General features: G+C 34.7%; 1 protein-coding gene and 2 pseudogenes across 5 annotated transcripts in view; 2 read left to right on the top strand and 1 right to left on the bottom strand.

Annotated features, from left to right (window-relative positions):
* LIN52 (lin-52 DREAM MuvB core complex component) overlaps positions 1-15,889 on the top strand; it is a 74,754-nt gene that overhangs the window by 52,035 nt on the left and 6,830 nt on the right. The gene's annotated exons all lie outside the window — the stretch shown is intronic.
* LOC120619490 (small ubiquitin-related modifier 2-like) lies at positions 957-15,720 on the top strand (annotated as a pseudogene).
* Positions 3,163-3,281, bottom strand: LOC120619814 (uncharacterized; annotated as a pseudogene).

Here is a 15,889-nt window from a genome sequence, read left to right on the forward strand (position 1 = left end):
GGAATTTTACTTTTTAACATGATATTGAACTGTACATTTAACACTGGGGAGAGTAGTATTGATGGATCCTTTTTCTGCCAGTCCCGAGTGGCTGTCAGGAGAGCAGGTGTTGGTGGGATGGCTCATGCATTCAGGAGTCATAGTGCAAATCTGATCAAGGCGTGTATTCCCAAAACCACTCAGGCTAGTGTCTCTCATGGGGAAGAAGCCAACATTGGCCTCCTATGCTTTTTTTTTTCTTAGAAAAAAAAAAAGAAAGGAAGGAAAACTAATTATCAACCTACAGCAAATGTCACTCAACTTAAATCCCTGAAGGATAAAGGCATAGGTGACAAATGTTTCTGGAGAGAGGGTTGAGCTGTCACTTGTCTTTTTAATGGATCGTCTGTGTTTGACTATAGAATCACATGCTGTTTCTCCTTATCGTGAGTTTCATCTGAAATACAGAATATCTACAAGCACAAAAAAAATTTTGCAGTTTCTATAAACCCCTTGTGTCTGAACAGAATCCTAGTGTCAAGGAAGATGATAATGGGTTTTATTGCTCTTAAAGTATTCAGGGACAGCTGTCTGTTATTGACTTAGTTGTCCCTAATATTTCATATTTTTCCTTACTTTTGATTGGACTCGTTACATCCCATTTGATCTACATTGACTAACCATGGGCTAATCTCTTGTTCTGGGGGACAGTTGGGAACAATGGGAAGAAGTTAGAGATTTGTTTTGTTTTCGTTTTATTTTTGCTACAGTATGAAGGAAGAACTTTCTAAATGTCCAGAAATTTAAAGGACTCTTGAAAAGTACCAGGTTTCCCATCTTTCACTAGCTCTGGAATGTTACCAGATGCTATTTGGAATTAGATGAGAGATTAGATTAAGTATTCTCAAATATTCTTTTCAACTGTAAGAATTAAGGATTCTTTTTTTTTTTTTTTTTTTTTTGCTTTGAACAGAAAATCTACAAAATAAACAGCTAGTCACCATGTTGAATTACTCCATTTTTTTCTGTTTATTCCTAACCTTATAGTTCTCTCTATTGTAATAGCTAAAATTAAAGACAGACAATAGCAAGTGTTGGGGAGTATATGGAACAGTTGGAACTTATACATTCCTGATGGGAATGTAAAATGGTACAGCCACTTTGGAAAAGTCTGGCAATTTATTATAATGTTAGGTAGATTTACCATAGAGCCTAGCAATTCCACTCCTAATTTATTTTTCACTCAAGACAAATGAAAAGTCATGTCTGCACATAGACTGTACAAAGTTCATGACAGTTTTATTCATAATAACCATCAGGTGGAAAAATCCCAAAGGTCTATCAACCAGTGAATGAATAAACAATTTTTGGTATATCCATACAATAAAATACCACTCAGCATTAAAAAGAAACAAACTGCTGATACATGTGGTAATATGGATAGATATAAAAAATTATATACTGAAGACTGCATGCTATGATTTTATTCATATGAAAGTCTGAAAAAGGAAAATTCATTGTGTAGTGATCAGTGGTTGCCTAGGACTACGGCGATAATTGGTATTGATTACAAAAGGGCACAAGAGAACAACTTGGCAGTTGATGGAAATATTCTATATCTTGATTGTGATGGCAGTTATACAATTTTAAACATTTGTGAAAACTCATCAAACTGTGATTAAAAACAGGTCCAATTTATTGTATGTAAGTTATATATCAAGAAAGTTGCTTTCAAAGAATGAATTGAGGTTTAGTTTAGATTTTAGCGGGGAGGATTTGGAGTTTTGTGGGGAAGTACCACACATTTACTAAAGGGACGCATTTCATAGAAACAGTACTGAATACACATATCTTTCTGTTATCTTTAATGTGTTTCTGAAAAATTCTGCCATTAAATGAAAAATATTTTTATTAATTTTAGTAAGAAAAACTATATGCATTCCTTCCCAACCTAAGATACCCCAAAAAATTTCCTAGGTAGAAAAGTATATCAACCAAACAATGAGAACAAATTTAAGTAATAAATAAGAATTCAGAAGTAAATAAATACAGATTGTATAACAAATATAATGTCATGAAGCTTTATTGTGTTTACCAAAGGAAGAAGAGAAGATTTGAGAGTGGGTGGTAGTTGTGGAGATGGAATGTGAGAGTCATTCTTTGAAAGGTGCATTCTTCCTGCTGTGGTATTTTTCTCCATTAATTTTTCAGTCCTTTGGGGGCTTAAATTATCTTACATTCAAATTGCACTTAAAAATAAAGTCATGGTATAAACAAGAGAACACTTTAAATCACCTGGACATAGTGCAAGCTCAAAGTGATTAAAGAATTATAGATGAGGTTGCCCCTTCATCTCTCTTGCTTGGCATAACTACACAAAGCAAATGTTTGGGGTTTCTTTAAACACAGCACACAATACCAGTTTGGTCCATGTGATGTTCTCTAACTGAGGAATGATAGTGTTAAATAGAATGTGCCAGTGTTTAAATAGCACTTTTTATGAAACCATTTTATAAAAACAAAAATCTATTGTATTTTATACACCAGAAACAATTACAATATAACATGTTTTAAAAAGATAATTTTCCCAGTTGTAACAGGAATTTAAGATTCTTAAGGGTTTTATCTACCAAAATTTTGTAAAGTAGCGAACAGTCATTATGTGAATAAAGACTACATTTACAATAGGCATGAAAATTGGAAAGTGAATTTAGGCCAATATTCTCATATATCTTTCTTTTTAATTCTTAAAACAAACTTAAATCTCTTGGGAAATTTATGCCTAGAATGTCTGGACTACTGAATGCTGTTTCCTCTCCCTGGAAAACTACGTTCATTTCCCTAACCCTTTTTCTGTGCTCCTGTGCATTCCTCTGTTACAGTCAGTATGGAATAAGTGATGTTTATATCTCTAGTCTTTGAACTCCTTGAGGTCAGGGACTATGGGGAAATAACTGTAGCAAAGTAGTTAAGAGGACAGGCTCTTGAATTAAGGCTGCCTAAGTTCTAATCCTGCCTCTACCACTTATTAGCTGTATAAACTTGAGCAAGTTATATAACCTCTGTGCACCTCATTTGTCAATGGGAATGATAAATGGTACCAGTTTTATAGGGTTGTGAGGATTTTATCTTATTTTTTATTTTATTTTGTTTATTTTATTTTTTATTTTATTTTATCTATTTTTTTTACAGCACCTGGTATTCCTAGGTGGTCTCCCATCCAAATACTAACCAGGCCCGACCCTGCTTAGCTTCCAAGATCAGATGAGATTGGGCATGTTCTGAGTGGCATGGCCATAGATTGAGGATTTTAAATAATAACACGTGTTAAGTGCCTTGAAGAGTACCCAACATACTACTAAGAAATATTAGTGATTGTGGTTTTAGCCTTTCAGCAGCACAAACTCTCCACTCTAAGTTTTGAACAATGTGTAATAAACATGTTAACATTACATGATGCCAGTCAGGTGGAATCTAAGACTAAGCAGGTTTTTATTTGATGTGTAGAGCAAGGTACAACTTGTTCTGAGTAAGAAGTAAGAAGCATAATGTCAAGTTAGCACCAGGAAAGATGGCACTTGTTAGAACAACTGAAAACTTTGCCTCACAAATATATTAAGAATGTAAGAATGCATTCACATCAGAAAATGATTCTCCTCAGCCACACAGGACTAAAAGGCCAGCAAATAACTAGTTTGACGATTATGGAGGCTCTTATGGAGTCTGAGGAATTATATCATAGGAATAACTGTGTTAACTTGTGTAGTGATTTTCTGAATCTTTTAATCTTTTCAAATTGTGAAGGCCAAAAGGTGAACATTACCAACCCTATATGAAGTTATATTTAATGAATATATATTGAATGAACCAATTAAAAAAAAAGAAACTCAGTTTTATTCTTGGTATCTTCAGAGCATTGCACAATAATGAGCACATATGGAAAGTCTACAATTAAATGCTTTTGTTTAAATGAAGTTATCTACATTGCTCATGATCTGAGTTAGGATTGCTAATTCAATTATTACATCTAACTAATTATTTACATGTACTTTCATAGCAACCTTAATCTTTCAGTTTATGGATTTTGATATGTTTAAATATATAGATATGTTAAGTGATTTTGCATTTAATGCATTTGCATTAATCTAATCTACTTATATGAAATCTAATTGCATTCTGACTTCCCGGGATGAACATTTAGTCATTAAACAAAAGGAGCATTTTCAAATAATTATTCATAGTGTCTAAGTACTCTAAGTACTGCACTTATTTTAATTCCAAATATAGTATCTTTGCTTTCTAAAAGTGCATCATAAATACAAATTCTAATGATATCTGAATTGAAACAAATTGAATTTATGAAGTATATTTTCTCTTGAAGTATATGAAAGTAATGTCCCAGTGCCCAGATTTTTTTTCAGACAGTTCTTTAGCAATATCAAAGCTAAAAGGAAAGGGCTAAAAGGGATAGAGGTAAAGAACTGGATGCCTGTGGTTTCAGTGGAGAAACTCAGGTTCTTTTGCCTCGGATCTTCCTTGTGTGTGTGAAGTCTCTTTATCAAGGGTTTCACTGAGCCCAAGGGGCTTATTACATTTCCGCGTGTAATTTTTACACAATTCTACACGTCACCCATTTTTATAAAAGCAGCTGTATTGAGATATTTTTCACATACCATAAAATTCATCTGTTTAAAGTATGCAGATCAATGAGTTGTTAGTATATTCATATAACTGTGCAACCATTATGACAATTTAATTTTGGAATATTTCCATCACTCCAAGAAGAAACCCCATGCCCATTAGCTGTCACTCCCATTCCCCCGATTCCACTCTTCCTCCGCAGCCAGCCCTAAGTAATCACTAACCTACTTTCTGTCTTTATGGATTTCATTCCTTTTTATTGCCAAATAATATTTCACTTTATGGCTATACCACGTTTTTCATCAGTTGATGGACATTTGGATATTTCCACTTTTTGGCTGATATGAGAAGGCTGCTATGAACATTTGTGTACAAGTTTTTGTGTCGTCACCATTTTATGCTTTGTTTTGATGTGAGGATGTGTTTCTATATTATAAGATTTGCATTAGAATCCCCTGGATGTAGTTTTAACTTATTTTGAGTATAACGTATATCATCCAATGATCTAATATATTTTGCTAAACTACTAGATAACTCAACGAATTATTAGTCTCTCCTTTGTCTTTTTGAGTCACTTAGAAACTGACCAGGTAAGCCCAAACACAGCCATTTTTGCTTTCATCACTCTCAGTGTCAGATTCTATTTCAAAAGACTCTAGAGTTTAATATTTCATATCAGGAGCAAGAATGGAGAAGAATGGTTTATGGTGGCTCTATTTACAGTTGGTTGGCTATCTTGGGGCATGGAAAGCTGAATGACAACAGTAGGTCATATCCTCTGTTTTGTTATTTTTAATCTCAGTCATATATTCTTGTTTTTACTTAGAGTGAAACTTTGAAAGAAAGAATCTATACACTTGGAATGCTGAACAGCTTCCGGCATACAGAAATTAATTTCTGTATTGACATTAACCTCAAAGACACATCATTGATTGTACAAATGAAGTGAGTGTACTCAGTAACTCAGGTTGAACTTGGGCAATCATTAAGGAAGTAGTTCAAGGAATATGATTAATGATGGGGATATTTAAGTGTGTTACTCACGTTGTCTTCTGGCCTAAGACTCAATTCTGGATTTGGGGGGTTTGTTTATTAGAAATAGGACCCCTTAATCAAATCGAACCTAGATTACTAGGGACATAATAAGTAGTCTTTATTAAAATAAACTTTTTAGCAAATTATGAGAACAAGCTTTTATGGTTTTTCTACCTTCAAAAAAAATGCACTTTTTTCAAGGTGTGTTTGGTTACAGGAATATTAGTTTATTGGAATTAACATAAATATAGAGGAAAAACTGATTTAAGATTTGGCTTTTTCATGGAATTAGGTCAGGTTGATCTTACAAGCACAAGGATTTTTTTAGTTCATTAAGATAACATCCTCCAGCCAGGACTTTAGACATCATTTATTTCTTTCAAATAAAAAAAATTAAAGCATATAAATAAAGCTTTTTAAATAAAAGCATGGTAGATGTCTCCATTTTTTTTATGTCTTGTAAAAACTTTCTTGAGAAGAAACTAAACTTAGGAGCAAGTCGCTTGACTTAACTGTGATTTTGTTATTGACTATCACAGCTTTTTGCCTAACAAAATATGATGACAAGTAGTTATAATTGGCTTAGTTTTTGCCAAATTTTGGATAAGCCAAATTCATTATTTGTGGTTTAATTTCTTAAAAGCAGGGCTATGTCTTATAGTACTACTTTGGTATCCACAAGAAATCCCAAACCGTGCTGGGAATGAAGTGGGTACATAAGGCTTATTTAAAGATATGTTTCATAATGTTCACTTGCATTTTACACTAGTGGCCTAGTGGAAAGCTTTTAAAAAGGAGCTATCCTTAGCTTGTCTGGGTGTTCCTATATAGTAAATTCCTAAAGGCTTGGTTTAAATATCACACCTTTTCTAAAACTTTTCTTATAGATCCAACCCAAACCTTCAGAATTAATTATCCCCATTTCTGTCCCCATAATGTATAGTATACTTATAGCTTTGATGACATTGTTTGATTATTATTTGTTTTCCAATTGCCTGCCAATATTCTCAAGGTTAAGGATTGTATTGTAACCTAACACTAAGCACAATGCATGGCAAAAATTCTAATCCTTTGGCTGAATGTTTTAATTTCTCTCTTCGTTACTCAATATTTTCTAAAAGTCTTTCCTCTACATTTAGCTTTATGGTAAGAAATATACTTTATGATCATAATTTTAGTAAAATGAAATCCTGCCTCCTCTTGTAGTAATGAATTAGAACTGCGGAGAACTGGAAACAAAAATCAAAGAGCCTGGATAGCATAGGTAGTGGTTCTCAAACTTTAGCATGCATTAGAATCACCTAAAGGTCTTGTTAAAACATGGATTCTTGGGCCAAACCTCTGGAGTTTCTGATTCAGTAGATCTGGGATGAGGGCTTAAGAATGTATAGGTCTAACGTTTTCCCAAAGTGATACTGATGAGGTTGGTCCAGGACCACATTTTGAGAACCACTGATACAGGTTTTAAATTTTTTTAATTCTAACTAACCCACCTGAAAGACCTCTGGTATATTGAAATAGGAGGTATTAGTGATCTCCTCACCTGGCCTTCTCTTTAAGGTTTTGGGGGGAAAAGTACTCCATAATTGCAAAGCTCTCTATAGGTATCTACACAGAGCAAAATTAAGCAGTTGGCGACAAACTTTAGTGCCCAAAAGAGGGGAGAGGGATTTTCTAAGGAAGATCGTTTGATCTCTTTTGGTGTCTCATCATCTGAAATAAGAGTATATAATCGTCACGTAGTAAAAACTTGATGACTAGCTAAAGAAACCAGATTAGAACTCTAACCTTCTGATTTTGAGGCCAGTGGTGTGGCATCTATAAAATACTTCTTTCAGTTTTACTTCTGTATTGGTTTGAATGCAAATAAAAATATTTAAAAGATAGGAATTATTAAGCATTAGAGTAAATGTTTATATAGTATCTAATTAACCAGATTTCCCTCTCTATATTATATTTAGCCATATTGATTACCCATAAATTGTTTTTAAGATCCTTAATTATGGTTTGCACTGTCAATTAAGGAGTGTTTTTTCATTCAGTTCATGTTTATTGTATGTTAACTATGTACAGGGTAAGCTCTGGAATTTCAATGAAGCAGAATATTACACACAATATGATATAATTTTCTGGAGGATTTTTTGTGTTCCAATTATTTTAAATTACTAAATTATGAATGTTGTAAATAAGATTTTTAGAAACATCAAAACTAGATATTCTGAAAAAAACAGAAGATTAACTAGCTGTTATTTCTAATGACAAGGAAAATAATCACTACCACATGACTTTCTAAGTAGACACGTCATACAATCTAGTTCTTACCTGATGGTGATGTGCTTTTAAAAGAAATTCATAATCAAGTAAAGACAGTAATTGTTGTACCTTTGTACTACTACTACATGATTTTAGAGGAAAATGATTTTTAAAATTAAGGTTTACTGGATAGCTACTATATATTGTACATTTTTTGCAAGTCCATAAAGGAAATTTTTATTAAAAATCTCTTCCATTGATTAATTTTTAGTCTGGTCAGGTTGAGAACATGAACCATACATATGTGAAACCACAGTGCAAACAATTAAAAATCAAATTATCAACTAGAACAAGTTATTTGTTTTAAATTGGGTAAATCAGCATCTATGAAGTAAAAGAGTGACCACGGTGAAGTAGGATTATTGAGGTTATTATTTTTATACACAGTTGTTGATAGTGTGGGGGCAAACTAGTTGGAATTTAGCTGGACTAGTGAAAGTTTAGATTAAGCTATTCCTTTTTGTAACTTGTTAGCTATTGTATTATCCTAGACCTTAAAGTTAGTTTTGCTACCGACCTCCAAAGCTTTTTGAGATTCAATAAATGAGTAGCCAAGAACTCATTCTCTCTACCTCCCAGAAAATTTCATAAGAGCAAAATATTGAGCCAGGGAGCTTCCGTTATAAGCTGTTTTATGGATAAATTGAAAGCTGATTTGTCAGTATGGTTTCTTAAATAATTAAGAGAGAAAGTCTGGAAGGCAGCAGCTCCTTATTATTAGGCTTAACTTGGGTTAGATTTGGTAGACTTTAAAAATATATATAATCTGCTTTTGATTGGTCATGTGTAATTTGTTTCTCACCCAAAGAATTTAACGATGGACATAAACATTGGTGACGTGAAAAGTCACCCCCTTTCTAAGGCTTTTCCTGTCCATCCATTTCCAAGGCCTCTGTTCCCTGGCCTACTCTTCATTGTATTATGATGTGTACTGATAATGAGAAAAGGCTGTACTTCCAGAGAAACATTTGGTGAATTTTCTTTTTATTATGGAAATTTTTCAAACATAAACTAGAGAGAATGCTATAATGAACACCACATACCCAGCCCCAACTTCAATAATTGTCATCTTTCTGCCATTCTTGTTTCATGCCCATCCTCTTGTATCACACTTTTTGTTGTAGTTGTGTTATTGGCCTGAGTATTTTAAAACAAATCAGTACCATTTCATTCATAAATACTTGAGTGTATCTCTAACCAAGAAGGCCCTAAAAAAATAAAAACATTATTACACAAAATAAAATAAAATTTGTTAATAATATCTAACAGTCTATGTCCAATTTGGCTCAATATTGTGTTTTTTGCAATTCGTTTGTATGGATCAGTATCCAGACAAGGTCTACACATTACATTTGGTTGACATGAATTTTCAGTCTCTATGTTTTCTATAACCACACTCCCTACTTCCTCCAGGTTATTTTCTCCATGCCATTTAATTATTGAAGAAACTCATGTGTTTGTCCTATAGCATTTCCCACATTTTAGATTTGCATGATTTTATCCCGGTGGTAACAGTCCACATTTTCCTCTTTCCCAAAAAATTCTTGTAATCTGATAGAGTTAGAGAATAAATTGGGTTAGAATTCAGCCTTTTGGTAAGAATGTGTTTTAAGTAGTAGTATGTATTTGCTCTTGCTTCACATTAAGAAGCATATGGCTGACCTCTGTCAGTTTCAGTGAAGATCAGTGGGTTTAGGTGGCATCTGTCTTTCCTTTTCATAACAATAATGATATTTTTTTTTTTTAACAAATCAGTAACTGTTTGGTTTCCCTGAAATACAATCCAAAGAGGAAAGGCAAGAAAAATGCTAGATTTCCCCGCCTTTTATTTGTCAATTTTCAGAACATGAAATGAGTTGAAGTGACTGAAGGCTTTAAAAATGTTAGAGATGTTTATATATGATGTGTTTCAATCTACTATAATCATTATTCTTTTTGACACTCAAAACTGCCCCACCTTTAGTTGGCAGATGCCCCTTCAGGTTGACTGCTGTGTCATTTGACATGACTCTAGTCATCTTCGGTAACTTCCTTGCTTTCAGCATGTCAGGAGATCCTTGGTTCATTTACTCCTTCAGACTTGAAACTTCATCCACTTCTCTAAGGAACCCTAGTTCCTCTTTGTAGAAATCTAAGTACTAATAGTGGTGATTAGTACTGGACTGTCATTGCTTCTAGGCCTTTTCCATGGATAGGGGTGGTAAATAAGTTTGTTTTTTCAAAGAAAGGAAGAAATTGTCTTCCTACCAATGTGCCCATTTCAAATTAAAGATCTTAAAGCATTTCTGTTTAATGTATTTGATTTTATAATACCTCTTTTCTCTTATGCTGAAAGTCTTGGTTCCTAATAACTATCATTATTTATTTGCTTTAACCCACAATAAAACTAGCATCAAAAGCTAATTACATGTAACTACAAGACTGCTGGATGCAGATCAGGATTTCTCTGTGCTTCTTTTATATTCTTAAGATTCATATTTGTAGGGCTATATAGTCAGAATATGCCTTTTAAAATTATTTACACTTCGTACTGTGTGGTTATGCCAGATTTTATAGATTTGAGTTATTTGCAGTTTATTTCAATTTTTAGAGATTACTTTTTTCTATTTAACGAATTTCGGTTTTTAGTACATAAAATATGTATATGGGGTCCCAAAGTAAAACATATAAAGTAAGGTACGTTCATAGTGTCTACCCTCTACCTCTATTCCTTCCCCTTCTTTTCCTTCTCCTAGGTCACCATCTTTGTTAGTAAAAACTAATGCTAAACTTTATCCTTCCATTGTTTCTTTTAAAAATGTGAGTAAATATACATACGTATTTCCTCCTTGTCCTCATTCTCCATATAAGGTAATATACTATACATAATCTTTTGCAACTTAGTATTTTTTGGAGATTTCTCCATAGCAGTTATAAGCGTCTTCATTCTCTTTATAGCTGAATAGTACTCCATAATGTTATACCAGTCCCCTCTCTCTTGTTGGATATTTGGGTTATTTTCCAGTCTTCGCTTATTACAAATAGTGCTGAAATGAAAGGGTATGTGAATACCCTATTTGATATTTTTGCTGGTATCTCTTCGGGAAAACTTCCTAGAAGTGGAATTGCTGGGTAAAATACATATGTAATTTTACTAGAACAAAAATCTCTAATGCACAGTGTTCCAGTAAGAATTGAAAAGGAAGCAACATTTCTCTTTCCTCGCATACAAATAAATTATTCCAATAGAGATATAGTCGATCACCTACTATGCACCTGGAACTTATTGTTCTATTTGCTGGAGGTACAACAGGAGGTTCTACAGAACTTAATGGAGCATGAAGGTAAATAGACAAAGTATTTTAGATTTGGGTGAGTGTTATGAAGGAAATAAATGGATTTATATAACAGAGAGTCACTGAAGAGGACTTACTTTAGATAAGGTGGTCACAGAGGGCCACTCTGAAAAAGTGGCACTTGAGCTGAAACATGAAGGATAAAAATGATTAACACTGTCATTTATTGACTTTCCTGACTATATGCCAGGCAAGATTTTCATGCATTACTTTATTTAATCCACGAGACGCTACAAAGTCTATTTTATAATTCCCATTTTACAGGTGAGAAAACTGATGCTCAGAAAAGTAAATTATTTATTCAGGGTCTTAAAGCTTGGAAATGGGGGCCGAGATTTGAATCAAATCTAGATCTAATTCCAAAGCCAGATAAAATAAACCCATTTCACTATATTACATTATCTCTACTAACCAGAAAGAAAGCAGAGAAAGTGAATTTGTGGAGTAAATGATTTAGATTCTTGATTTCACCTGGCAGAAACACAGTGTTTTATTCTTTCTTTTAAAGCACCGATCGTAGATATTACTGAATGGTGAGTTAAATCCATACTGTAGTCCAATGACCCATGCGTGAAGATTCATAGACATTTTCTTTGGTGTCTTGAACTAGAACTAGCTGCAGTTAAAACCCAGATTCTAATTTTACAAACAAGGCCACCTTTAACAATATTAAAATAAAATGATATTTCTTGACCGAAAGAAAAATTCTTCAGTAACTATGAGAATGCTGGCAGTACGAGGAAAGCATCTTAAATCTCTATGCAAGTCATACACAAAGTGTTATTGCAATGAAAAAATAGTGGCGTGAATAATACCTGCTCACAGCCTAAGACACTTGATGTATCTTGGGCCTCAATGTTTGTTGGATTTTGCCATTTCATGAGCAAGATTTGTATTTCTTTAAAGTTCTGTATTTCTGTATGTTCCACTTGATGTCAAATCTGTATTCTTAGATTGTAGGGTTCCATTAAAATAAATAAATAATCTCAGCCCCTCCTTCCTCTACTCCCCCTCCCCCCACACTCATTTTGTATAATATGGTAATGATATCACCGTAGCAGTAATTACGGGTCATCTTCATTTCTTTCATCTCTGCCTGTTCTGATGGCTTCATTCCTTTGACGGAAAAGATTTGGCTCTGGGTGCTATGATTATTTTGTTAAGCGTTATTCGAATAGACAGGAGTGAGAGAAATTAATCAATCCAAATGCAATTAGCATCATGTTTAACCCAGTGATGGACGTCTCAAGGTGAAACAGCCAGGGGAGTTTCAGACATTATTATTCAATCCAGTGGTTCTTATCTAAATTATAATCAAGAGAGGTTTTTATTGGCTTCTCAGTGCGAAGATATAACTCTTCGCCTGCCCTGGGGTCAGGAAGACTGGGCTGTCTTCCTCCATGGACTAGCTACGCTAGCATCCTGAAGTGGGGATGTTCTAAGCAGGAAACTTCTTAACATCCGAGTCATTTGAAATGATCTACACTGCGATCTTGGTCTGATTTTTATGAGGGTTGCATCTAGCCTATGGATAAATTATTTAATTTGAGGCAAAATATTTTTTGTACTGATCAAGTCACTTTGACTAGTTGTTCTATCTTAACCTTACCTGATAGATTATTATTTGTTCTCACTTTATGAATGAGGAAATTAAGACTGTGTGAAGCTACTAAGCCTTTGGTCATAATAAGTGTCTCACCGCGATGTATTACTCTGTAAAGGCCTTGAAGCATAAATGTTCTACAGAAATTTATGAGTATTTAATAAAAGTTCTTGCCCCAAGAGTACTAATCCATTGCTTTCATCTCATTGCCTTTCATTCAGTTGAGTTTACCCTTGAAAGGGAAACTAAGTGAAACTACAAGTAGGCCTGTGAGGTCCTCTGAAAAGGAAACGAAATACAAATAAGTTGTTAGCTCTCATTTCTTGAACACAAATCTTTGGGGTTGTTGTTTTGGGTTTTTAGTATGGAGAAGGATGATAAGAGGGACTGGGTATTTGAAATCTACTCTTGTTTTGCTCTTAAAAGAGGCAGGGCAAGGAGAGCTGATGGAGAAACACAGGCTTCTCCTGAATACACCATTTTTCAAATGCCTCACAATTAAGATTCTTCTACTTCTGCTTTCAATCTTCAGGCATCATGGCTGACACTTCCCATATTTTATGTTCCTGCTTGATGTTTTATATTCTGAGAATAAATCTGTTAGCTGGATATTTCTGCCTTTTTTTTTTTCTGTTGCGAAAAGCCATTAAAATTATTTTCCATATTGGTACTGTCCAAATTTGTTTACCTGTATGGTGAGTCCTAGCTTTTCTTTTTTATATTACTTCTTGTATTAAACATTCTCTGGTAATGGTCCTTACTGTGAATTGAAGAAAAAAAATGTTCGATGTAAAATTAACTTTCTCTGAATTCACTGGAGGGAACACTGTTCTTAGCCACCCCATTCTTTTGGAAGAAAAAGGCCTGTTAAACATGACACCCAATAGAAAGTGTGCCCCAAAAAGGCTTTTCTGAAAATTCTGAGGATGAAGATTTTGATAGTCTGTGATAGTTTGGTCACAGATGTAGCATCCGGACTGTTCTTTTCTCAGATATATATTTCAGTCCCTTTTTGAAATGCTTATGCCGGAAGAACTTTAGTCAAAAGCCTCAAGGCTGTTCTGGCTTACCTTCAAATGCTACTTTTATATAAGAGAAAAGTGAGATTTCTACAAAAGACTCACTTGTGTATGCTCTCCCACAAGAGTTGATTAAGAGTGGTTAGCAGACATTATTACACCTCCTTCTGAGGGCCACCAAGCCTAACGAGGCTCTAAGGGACCCCTCCTCATCCAGTGACCCATACTCAGTTCACAGCACCTACTGCTCTTGACAATGGCACCAGCACCAGCTGCTCTCATATTAGAGGCATTAAAAAGTGCTTAATCCTTGACTTGAAATATCGATCGCTTGGTAGTACGTTTTGTGCAGAGGTCTGAACTGGAGCATGGCGAAGAATCTCAGTCTGGCAGACAGCCCTGGAACTGCTCTGCTGTACACTGGCTCTGTGCCAGAGCGACAGAAAAACTTTCCACATTCCTGTGAGAGAGAAGTCAGCATTATAAATCACATTGGTTTTGTCGTTTTCTCCTCTAATCCACCAAAAGACCTGTGAAGAACTAGCCTCATCTCAAAGTCCACTTCTAATTTATTTGAATCTTCCCTAATATCTAATACATAGTAGTAACTCTGTGACTAAACTCTTCATCTACCCTGTTCATGCTTCTCTTCTGCACAGCACAACCGATGATGAGGAGATCCCTCAAGTCATGGCTGTTGGAATACATTTAAGGTTGCAAGGGAAAAAATAATTTTTAAAGAGTCAAAACCATAATTATAACAAATGGCATCATTTCTATAAAACATCTTCTATGAAGCTAATTAAATAAATAGCCTTTTAGCAGACTGGTGATAAAGTCACTAGGATTTTGTATGTTCCTTTTTGCTGGAAGTAGCTGCTGGTGTAGTTAAGTAAGGAAGGTAGCTATCTCTAACTCATACCCAACCTTACTCCAGCGGGTTTGATCCTCCAGAGTATTTATGTTACACAGATGCAGGTCATTCATGTTTCCATTTGTTTTGCATTTGAGCTCTTTTTTAAAGTAAGTAGTTCGGCTTCTTCTTGCAAGTCCTGCTGCTTCTATGCTCATTTAGTGAGGACCTGGTACCTCTGGTGAAGCAGCAGCTCAGGAGACCCCATCGCTCACCATGGCCAATGAAAAACCCAAGGAAGGAGTTAAGACTAAGAACAATAGTCATGTTAATTTGAAGATGGTGGAGCAGGATTGTTCTGTGGTTTGTGGTTTGAGATTAAAGGGCATATGCCACTTAATAAACTAATGAAGGCCTACTGTGAACAACAGGTTTATCAGTGAGGCAGATAAGATTCCATTTTCATGGGCAGCCAGTTGAACCAATGAAAGAGACATACCTGCACAGTTGGAAATAAAGTTTGAAGACACAGTCATTGTGTTCCAGCAGCAGACAGGAGGTGTCACCTACAAAGGGAACTTGCTGTTTACTCCAGACCTCAGTCCCCACAGACCAAGACGACATTCTCAGTTAGAAAACTGCACTTTGGTTCCACCACATCCCAACTACTATTGTGTGGATTGCTCTATTCTTTCATCTCTCATTTTCCCCTTCCTCATTCCTTTATTGTACATAAAGTAACTATTGTACGTGCACAAGCATATTGCCTTTTTTTTTTTTAACTAAATGGCTGATGGTATGTTTTGAGCAACATCAAATGGATATGGGATGGGGAAAAATACTGGTTCTGTGAAAGTACCCCTTTCTCCATTAGTGGCATGCTCATTCAGCTCTTACCTTGCGTATTCCAGTAAGTTATTTTGCTCTCACCATTTAACAAAAGCAACAAAAATTCCTTGCATACCTGTTCAACTGGAGAATTTTTAACATTTTTCATTTATCATTGTGAAAGCAAGGACAATTTTATAACTTTTTCGTACATAGCTGTTACATACAAGGCAATATGTCTTTAGATAGGGATAAATTTCTGTAAAAGAAATGAACCCTAGAT

This window comes from Pteropus medius, unplaced genomic scaffold (genome assembly GCF_902729225.1).
Source record: "Pteropus medius unplaced genomic scaffold, Ma_sr-lr_union100, whole genome shotgun sequence".
In the NCBI taxonomy this organism is placed as follows: domain Eukaryota; kingdom Metazoa; phylum Chordata; class Mammalia; order Chiroptera; family Pteropodidae; genus Pteropus; species Pteropus medius.